The sequence below is a fragment of the Ovis canadensis genome, chromosome 1 (assembly GCF_042477335.2).
Source record: "Ovis canadensis isolate MfBH-ARS-UI-01 breed Bighorn chromosome 1, ARS-UI_OviCan_v2, whole genome shotgun sequence".
NCBI classification, from domain to species: Eukaryota; Metazoa; Chordata; class Mammalia; order Artiodactyla; family Bovidae; genus Ovis; species Ovis canadensis.
Genome location: NC_091245.1, coordinates 99505243 through 99515948, shown reverse-complemented (window position 1 = coordinate 99515948; position 10706 = coordinate 99505243). Strand labels below are relative to the sequence as shown.

The following is a 10706-nucleotide window of genomic DNA, read 5'->3' as shown; positions in this document are numbered from 1 at the left end:
TAACCACAGACCACCAGGGAAGCTCCCAATACCCATTTAGATTAGAGGGTGAAGTGGAAAGATGAGAGGGGAGCAGGTAGATAGTTTTAGAATTTAGAGGACTCCTTAATGTAAGGAAGGCCTGATCTGGAGGTCGCTCAGAGAAAGAGAAGATAAAGGGGCACTAAAAGTTGGCAATGGACATGAACTTGGGCAAACTCCGGGAGATGGTGAGGGACAGGGAGGCATGGCATGCTGCAGTCCATGGGGTTGCAGAGTCAGACACAACTTGGCAACCGAACAACAACAAAAGATGGCACAAGGTATGAGAAAAAGAGGAATTTTCAAGATTTACCGAGATAAAGCAGCAATTTAGAGGCAGGAAAGTTTAGAACTCAATCTGGAAATGGCCACATCTTCTACTAATAATTTAAATTAATTATATAAAAATATACCCCCCCCCCCCCACCACCACCATGATTAAAAGACAGTGAGGTTTCTGTTTTCTGGAAGGAAAAGATTTGAGTTCCTGTTTCAGTGTGCTTATAAGCTAAATGAACTTGGCCAAGTCTTTTAACCTTTCTGAGCCACAGTTTTATGATCCTTCATTTGGTATCATGAAGTAATGAGCTACTATATCAGTGAGCTTAATAAAGAGGGGTGACTCGATGGTAAAGAATACGCTTGCCAGTGCAGGAGATAGTGTTCAATCCCTGGGTTTGGAAGATCCCCTGGAGAAGGAAATGGCAGTCCACTCCAGTGTTCTTGCCTGGGAAATCCCGTGGACAGAGGAGCCTGGTGGGCTACAGTCCATGGGGTTGCAAAAGAGTTGGACACAACTTGGCAGCTAAACAACAAAAACAAATACAAATTTTAGCTGCTAATATGCAATAATATGTAATATGAATATAAGAGCACTAACTATGAGCCAGGCATGCTCTTCTCATGCATTATCTCATTTAATCCTCATAACTCACCTTATGAGAAGAGTACTACTACAGGGACACAGTATAGTGTGGTTTATGTACTTGGCCTCTAGAGCCAGACATGGCATTGAGTTACAAACTCTGCCACTCTGTGATTTAGGAAAAATTACTCAACCTTTCTGAGTTTCAGTTTCTTCATTTGTAAATGAGCATATTAATAGCATCTTCCTCATAGGATTATTTTGAGGATGAAATGAGATAATGAATGCATGTGACATAATTAGCCCAGTGCCCAGCACATAAAAAGTAATCAACAAATGTTAGATGTTATATTAGTTCTCATTTTACAGACTTGCTGAGATTAAGTGCTTTGCCCAAGGTCATACAGCTTGTAAACATAAGGGGCCCAAAACCTGGTTCTGTTTGATTCAAAGCTCTTGCTCTTTACTGTTCTTTTATACTGTCTATCTTGCCACTGACTTTTCTGAACCACAGATAATTGAAAGGACATAGTAATTGCATCAGCATTTGTTTAACCTTTATTAGCTTCCCACTTGAACTATTAGTCTGCAAACATAAGCACTCAGGGAAAATATTTTCCATACAGAGCATCTTAGAGAAGTAATGCTATTACTTAAAAATACTATTTGCAAAGTTCCCTCAACATAGTTCAAACATCTCAGAAAAGCACTGTGACAAACTCATGTTTTAGAAATAAAAAATTCTTAGTTAAATTTCATCTCTCTCTCTTTTTTTTTTTTTTTGCCATGCTGCGCATCTTGTGAAATCTTTGTTCCATGATCAGAGATTGAACCCAGTCTCTTGGCAGTGATGTACAGAGTCCTAACTACTGGACTGCCAGGGAATTCCCTCATCTTCTTTTCGTAGTTAAGCTTCAGGTCAATATAGAGCACTTAGTGGTCAATAGCTAGATTAGAAGAAAGAAGAATAAGGCATCCAGGTAACCCACAAACTATAAGATGCTTCCCCTCAGACTTTAAGAGATGGGTAGAAAATTACAGTGGAGAAGGAAACGGCAACCCACTCCTATATTCTTGCCTAGAGAATCCTGTGGGTGGAGGAGCCTGGTGGGCTGTGGTCCATAGGGTCGCACAGAGTCAGACACGACTGAAGCGACTTAGCATGCATGCATGCATTGGAGAAGGAAATGGCAACCCACTCTAGTATTCTTGCCTGGAGAATCCCAGGGACAGAGGAGCCTGGTGGGCTGCCCTCTATGGGGTCACACAGAGTTGGACACGACTGAAGTGAGTTAGCAGTAGCAGGAGCAGCAGAAAATTGCGAACTACAGTTTTTACAGGGCAAAAAAATGTTTAAAGAACTTAGTTTAAATAACAAAGTTAAAATACATGTATTAACAAGAGATTCATATTACTCAACTCTGGTGAGAGATGACAGGTAAAAATAGACCATCGCTGTAGTGAGAAATAGAAATTCCTCGCTCTTCAGAACAAATGAATACAGCTTCTTCATTCTTTTTAAACAGCAATAAATTAGGAGAATAGACTCACAGGTGGGTAGGCTGAGAGGATTGGTTATTCTGGAAGTGGCCAACAGATTAAATGCCCCCAATTCTAAAGGAAATCAGAAAAATAAAAATCAGTTAATCCTAAAGGAAATCAGTGCTGAATATTCATTAGAAGGACTGATCCTGAAACTGAAGCTCCAATACTTTGGCCACTTGATGGGAATAACCAACTCATTGTAAAAGATCCTGATGCTGGGAAAGATTGAAGGCAGGAGGAGAAGCGGACAACAAAGGATGAGACGGTTGGATGGCATCACCGACTCGATGGACATAAATTTGAGTAAGCTCTGGGAGTTGGTGACGGACAGGGAAGCCTGGCGTGCTACAGTCCATGGAAATGCAAAGACACGACTGAGTGACTGAACTGAAGATCTTAACACTACTTTTTAAAGCTCAATTATTTTATTTTTTTCTTTCTCCAGGCAACTTTCCGAAAAACCTCTAATTGTTGCCAAAGACCTGTGGGTGCTTTTAAAGGAGTTTGATTAGGTGATCAAGGATAGTCAGAGATTTGCTTGAGTTCAAAGTATTTGGTTTTTATAATTGTTATTTTAGTGGGGGTAAATAATAAATTGGAGTTCTAAGCATTTCATTAGATGTGACACCATGTATGTACACATCCACGTACCATCCTCTTGGGAGAAAGATCAGCCTTGAGCTACATTAAGAACCCCAACAATGAAAGTGTTAGAGTCTCTGTTATGAACAGAGTATGTATGTAATAATACAACTGGCATTTTAGTGGGATGGATGGACCATTTCGTCTTGAGTCTTCTCCCTTCTAACCAGGATATAGAAGGGAGCACAGAAGACCCTGAGAAGGGCCTCAGGAATCGATGTTAGCTGAGGCAAGGAAGGCAGAAACCAGCACAGGGTGCATCTGCCGTGGACTGTCTGAAATGCCTCTTCCTTGAGATCTACTTCTGCCTGAAGCTTGCAGCTCATCAGAGCAGAAAGAGGCAGCAGAGCTACCGGTGGGAGCAACTGGTTTTGGTAAACAATGAGGCAACTTCTCCCTCAAGAGAGCAGATCAGAGGAGAAATAATAAACGATGGAGAGAAACTCTCCAGCAGTTACAAGACAGCTGGGAAAGGGCCGCCTCTCCTGAATGACCTTGGCGGCTGCAGAGGCTGAGCTTTCCTGGCCTTGATAAAAGGGCAGAAGGATTCGGGTATGATCTGGGGCACTCAGCTGCTCCTGGACCTGCGCAGAAGCCAGCATAGGCAGCAGCTATACCTAGGGCTTCCCTGGGGGCTCAGACAGTAGAGAATTTGTCTGCAAATGCAGGAGACCTGAGTTCGATCCCTGGGTTGGGAAGATCCCCTGGAGGAGGACATGGCAACCCCCGCCCCCCCCCCCCCCCACAGTACTCTTGACTGGAGAATCCCCATGGTCAGAGGAGCCTGGCGGGCTACAGTCCATGGGGTTGCAAAGAGTCATACATGACTGACTTTGCATGGTAAGACAGCACATACCTAGGCCACTAGCCACAGCTAAGTAATTCTCTGCTCACAGTGGCCTAGAATTCGCTTTGGGCTGACTCTATGAAAGGATTTTTTTGCTAGCCTGGCTCCAGAGTTCGAGTTGCTTCTCCCTGTGAAGCTGGAAGGAGATAATTGGTCTGAAACTATTATAGTTGCATTCATAGTACATCTGGACCTGAGGTTGTTTGACCTCTGAAAACCTGGAATGGAAATAATGCAATTATCTGAACTAAAGACAATTTAACAAAATTAAAAAAAAAAATGAAGCCCGGAAAAGAAAATTTATCTTTTATGCCACATGTCTTTTACCTAGCAATGGAATGTGGATCTTTCATAAAGATTAAAGATACTTAAAGATTAAATAGAAGGTGATGTTTTCAATGCAATAAGCAGTTGCTAATACATGCTGGGTGCAAAACATTGTACTGAAACTGGGGACACGACAATGAGTGAGGCTCTGTCCCTGTTCTAAAGGAGCATGCTGTCTAGATAGTGGAAAAGACAGACAGGCATACAAGTAACCACAACATAAGCCATCATGTGACAAATGAAGCCAGCAAGTATCACAGGCATTTTGAGGTGTCTGCCCAACACATTCCCTCCATTCTTGGCCGGTGACTCCTGGACTACCCACTCAAATCTTCGGCACTTTGTTTATAACATGCATCCAGTGCTCCCAGCCAGTAAGATTCTCTCTCCCGGAAATGTAAAATAAGGGCTCTCAGAAGCTAGTTGATCTGTGAGCTATTGAATTGAGAGGATTGCCCTGAAAAGAAAAGTAATGATATCTGCCTAGTCAGAGAGGTAGAGATGGGAGTCCATTTGGCCTGAGAGAGAAAGAGAAGATCCCTGGTTGTCAGCTTAGGAAACCGTAGTTTTAGCTCTGATGGCGGCTTCCTCAATTTAAGTTCTTTAAATGTTCCTGATTCTAACACATATATATGGAATTAAGGAAGATGGCAATGACGACCCTGTATGCGAGACAGGGAAAGAGACACAGATGTGTATAACGGACTTTTGGACTCAGAGGGAGAGGGAGAGGGTGGGATGATTTGGGAGAATGACATTCTAACATGTATACTATCATGTAAGAATTGAATCGCCAGTCTATGTCTGACGCAGGATGCAGCATGCTTGGGGCTGGTGCATGGGGATGACCCAGAGAGATGTTATGGGGAGGGAGGTGGGAGGGGGGTTCATGTTTGGGAACGCATGTAAGAATTAAAGATTTTAAAATTTAAAAAATAAAAAACTAAAAAAAAAAAAAAAAGCAGAGACAAAAAAAATAAATAAATAAATCTCAATAGATCTAAGGAAAAAAAAAAAAATGTTCCTGATTCTAAATCACTCCCCTCCCTCCCACTGCATGCGTGCTCAGTCATGTCCAACTCTTTAAGACCATAGGGACTATAGCCCGCTAGACTCCTCTGTCTGTGGGACATGGGATTCACCAGGTAAGAATACTGCAGTGGGTTGTCATGCGCTCCTCCAGAAGATCTTGCTGACCCAGGGATGGAACCCAGTCTCCTGTGTCCCTTGTATTCCAGGCAGATTCTTTACTGTGAGCCACAGGGAAGGCCCTCTCCCTCCTCCTAAAATAGTGTTAATGAGTTCATTTTTCTTGCACCTAATAGAGGTATTGTGAAGCTCAGTAATTTGGTTCAATCCTTCTCAGTTGCCAAGCACTGTACTAGTTCCAGATGTTCATCAAATAAATTGAACTCACAGGACTTTGAGGCCTAGTAGGGATTCTGGTAGGGGGAAAAATTACAGTGTCGTATTATAAAGGAAGTGCTAAAAGAATCTGAGAGGGGAACAGCATTGATTTCTTCAGGGGAATTTTGGGAAGATTTCACCAAGGATGCGGCATATAATCTAAACCTTGAGTGGGATTTTAGTGGATTTGGTGGGATAATGCATTTCAAGCAGAGGAAAGGGTACTACACTTCACTGCCTCTCTAATTTTCAACCAGGCTTCAGAATGACAAGCTGGTTTGCTCCCTATGATCCATGGGCCACATCCAGCCCGTTGCATTTTTGTACAGTACAGCCTGCAATCTAAGGATAACTTTTGCATTTTAAAATAATGTCTGGGAAGTGCGCTGGGCAGCCCCGCGGATCTGTCTCGTGCTTCAACAGTGCTTGGACGGAACAGACCCAGGGACGCCCCTTGCTCCAGCGTCCGACTACCCTCCAACCTTTTCTCCAGTCGCAACCTTCGGAGTCAGCCACTCAGCTGTCCGCGATCACCGGGACCAGCCACCATTTTTTAACTCCTTATTATTACCGACCAATCATGAGCTCCCAGATTCGTCAGAATTATTCTACCGAGGTGGAGGCCGCCGTCAACTGCCTGGTTAACACGCAGCTGCAGGCCTCCTACACCTACCTCTCTCTGGGCTTCTATTTCCACCGCGACGATGTGGCCCTGGAGGGTGTGGGTCACTTTTTTTGAGAATTGGCCAAGGAGAAGCGCGAGGGCGCGGAGCGTCTCTTGAAACTGCAAAACTAGAGTGGTGGCCGCGCCCTCTTCCTGGACGTGCAGAAGCCATCTCAAGATGAGGGGGGTAAACCCAGGACTCTATGGAAGCCGCCTTTCTCGTAGAGAAGAACCTGAATCAAGCCCTGTTGGATCTGCATGGCCTGGCTTCTGCCCGCAGAGACCCCCACATCTGTGACTTCCTGGAGAACCACTTCCTAGATGAGGAAGTGAAACTCATCAAGAAGATGGGTGACCACCTGACCAACCTCCTTAGGCTGGCTGGTCCCCAGGCTGGGTTGGGCGAGTATCTCTTCGAAAGGCTCACCCTCAAGCACGACTAGGAGCTTCTGGAAACCAGTGGCCACTGAAGAACCCACCTAACATTAGGGCTGCCTGAAGCCCCTCTCTGCAGCCACTAGGCAGCTTTTTAACACCCTGGAGCCCTCTCTCAAGCCTTGGACCAAATGGAAACAATAAAGCTTTTTGCAGCAAATAATAATAATAATAACGTCTGGAAAAATCAAAAGAAGAGTAATCAATCGTTCATGACATGTGAAAATAACATGAAATTCAAATTCTGTTCTCTGTTAATAAAGTTTTATCGGAAAACAGCCACCCTTATTCCTCCACATATTGTGTACGGTTGTTTTCACATTGCAACCTTGGAGTTAACTAGTTGCAACAGAAACTACATGGCCTAAAAAGTCTAAACTATTTCTATCCGACCCTTTGCAGAAAAAGGCTGTGGACCCATGCCTTATACTTTAGCCTCCAAAGGTTTCCTTTGAACATTTGGGATGTGAAGTTGCAACCTTCAGAGAGGTTACATCAGATATCCATTTATAGACAAAATGGTGTATTAATATGTACTTCGTAGGGTTGTTTTGAAAATCATCCATAATACTCGTCAAGTGAAAAAGAGACGTGGAATTATTTACGTATTTTGGACCCCATATTATATACAGACACAGATATAAAGACATTGATATAGATAGAAAAAAACCTGAAGAAATAAGCAAAGAGCTATAGGTAGTAATTACTTCTGAGATGTGAATTATGGAGAACTTTATTTAAAAACTTGGACTGCAAGGAGATCTAACCAGTCAATCCTAAAGGAAATCAGTCCTGAATATTCATTGGAAGGGCTGATGCTGAAGCTGAAGCTCCAATACTTTGGCCACCTGACGGGAAGAACTGACTCATTGGAAGAGACCCTGATGCTGGGAATGATTGAAGGCAGGAGGAGAAGGGGACGACAGAGGATGAGATGGTTGGATGGCATCATCAACTCAGTGGACATGAGTTTGAGTTAGCTCTGGGGGTTGGTGATGGACAGGGAAGCCTGGCATTCTGCAGTCCAAGGGTATGCAGACACTCAGACACGACTGAGTGACTGAAATGAACTTATCTAAAAACAGCAACATTAATAATATCAATAATAACCAAGTTATAGTGACTGTTCACTGTATGCCAAGCACTGTGCTCAGTGCTTTATAACATCTTATTTAAATTTCTCAGGAATCCTACGATATGAGAAGTATCATTGCCCTTATTAAACAAATAAGGAAACAGAGGCTCAGAAGAGTTAAGTAAGACATCCCAGATCACCCAGCTAGTATCAGTAGAGTCAGAATGTAAACGCAGTCAGTGTGAATCCAGTGCTTTCCCGCTTTGCAGCACACCACTCTTTCAATTCTTATGTATTTCTTGTTAGAACTTTAAAACACTGACAACCTTTTACTTTTGTAATTAGGAAAGACACATACTTTATAGGTAAATATGTAAGGATTCCCTGGCAGTCCAGTGGTAAGACTCCGTGTTCCCAAGGCAGGTGGCCCAGGTTCGATCCCTGGTCAGGGAACTAGATCCCACATGCTGCAACTAAGAGTTGCATGCCACAACAACAAGGAAGATTCTACATGCCACAAGGAAGACAGAAGATTCCATGTGTGGCGACTAAGACCCGCTGCAGACAAATAAAGAAACATTTAAAAAAATAAGTAAATATGTTAGCACATAGCATGGTGCCCTGGCACATAGTGATTGTTGTTGATAATGATGATAAGGAGGAAGATGACGATGACAACTTACATTTATTGACCTCTTCTTGTGATCCAGGTTCTAGTATAAGGTAGCAGGCACTTTGCTAATTTAATAGAGGAGGTATTTGGTAGCTTGTTATTCCTATAACCATCAGATGTTCCTCAGAGCTTCAGAGACGGGCTAGGGATGTGTGGATCTGGGATAGAGTATGACCTCACAAGTCTTCATTCCAAGGGCTAGGGAGAAGCTGTTCTTAATACTTCTACTTCCATGTCTACTCTTACTCATTCCCATTAGGTGGCCTGGGAATGAATCAGTATAGACGGGTGGACCAGATAGCTGCCGTGTCCAGTGAAGAAGCGTTCTAGTCTGATTCCAGTATTTATTTTTCAGCTCTGTGATCTTATGCGAGGTCTTACATTGTCACAGTTGGGCATATTTGTCCTGTTTTTCCAATTCCCTCTTGTATAGCAGGATGTTAAGTGTTCGAGGATGCTAAGAAGGCCCTGCTGCCCTACTGGCAGGCCTCCCATAGTCTGAGAGTCTCTCATGAAAGATTCGTTTCTTTGGGTTAAAGCTTTGCCAAGGAGAAGCGGCACATTAAGTCACTGACATGGCAGCGATTTAATTTCATGAAATTGTAAGATGTTGGAGCTAAGGAACCACCTAGAGTCTAAAGCCTCATTGTTCCTACCACTTAACCCATTCTTTCCTATTTCCATCCACAGTGGGAGAGATATCCCGGCTCCTGTCTAAGCTAATCCTTCTCCCCATACTCTGGATCCCACCCACCTTCCTTCTCAAAGACCTCCCTTTATCCATTATACCTCCCTTTTCCATACCACCACCTCCCCGGCTCTGCTGGCTTCTTTCCATCAGTATTTAAATAAGCTCAAGTCTCCCTCATTTAAAAAAAAATAAAATGAAATAAAAAGCCTCTTGGGTCTCATACCCCTCTTGAGCTACTGCCTTGCCTCATTTCCTTTCCTGCCGTGCCTTCTTTCCTTCTCAGCCAAACTTCTTATGAGAATTGCCTATAAACTCTAAGGGGCAGGCAAGAGAACTTCAGGTTTTTAGGATGGGCATATGTTTTGGGGGCCTGGTACAGCCTAGAGGAGGATGAGTAAGTGGCACAGAAAGAGGTTGGGGATGTGGGAGGTTCCTATGGCCAAACTACCTATTCCATACTTTTACCTAAAATCAATACTAACCTTTCACACCAACTAATAATTTATATTGATTTGGGTACCCTCTCTGAGTATAGCACAAAGGTACTGTGGGGGATACCGTCTAGGACCTACCACATCACTGCCTTTGACTTCTTCACAGTTTCATCTGGGGGGCAGGATATACACACTCAATGAAGATATCAATACAGGCAGTGCATGATTAAGGCTAAATGAATGATACAGATTTGTGGTTCTCAGAACATAGCATCAGCATTACTTTGGAATTTGTTAGCAGTGTAAATTCCCTGGCTCTACCTCAGCCCTACTGAATCAGAGACTGAGGGGTCCCAGAACCTGTGTGTGTTTTAAAATGCCCTTGAGTAAGCAAGGCTAGCATGTACTGTGCTGTGCTTAGTCATTCAGTTGTGTCCAACTCTGTAACCCCATAGACTGTAGCCCCCTAGGCGCCTCTGTCCATGGGGATTCTCCAGGCAAGAGTACTGGAGTGGGCTTCTATGCCCTCCTCCAGGGGATCTTCCCAACCCAGGGATCGAAGCCAGGTCTCCCGCATTGCAGGTGGATTCTTTACTGTTTGAGCCACCAGGGAAGACCACCCTTGAGTAAAACAATAGAAATTTCAGATCATTTCCAAACAAATTGTACTTCTCTGCTGGTTGAAGAGCAGGAAGGATCTGAAGTGAACTGGAAACTCAATTGTTATTAATAACAATACTCAAACACGAGCACACAAGGACTGGGGTGGGATAGCTTGAATTTTGTCTGATAGTAAGTTGGACATGAGCTTAAGCTAAAGTTGGTTTTGTTACCAACAGGTTACAGAAAGAAAAACATAAACAAACAAATAATAAATAAAATGCCCTCCAGGTGATCCTGATGCAGAGCCACAGACCCAGGGCTGTGGGCAAGTGGGACCAGTGGGGCTGGAGCGTTGGGTCAGACTTACGGGGTACTCGGCACTTAAATTTGATTCAGTGAGACAGAGCGAAGGGTAGAGGGTGATCCAGGAAGGATGAACCTGGTGAGTGAATGTTTCAGGGTTGGAACACATAAACA

At 43.5% G+C, this 10706-nt stretch overlaps 1 pseudogene; it reads left to right on the top strand.

Moving 5' to 3' along the window:
* The first annotated feature begins 6053 nt into the window (after positions 1–6053).
* On the top strand, positions 6054–6916 carry LOC138429546 (ferritin light chain pseudogene; annotated as a pseudogene).
* The last annotated feature ends 3790 nt before the right edge of the window (positions 6917–10706 follow it).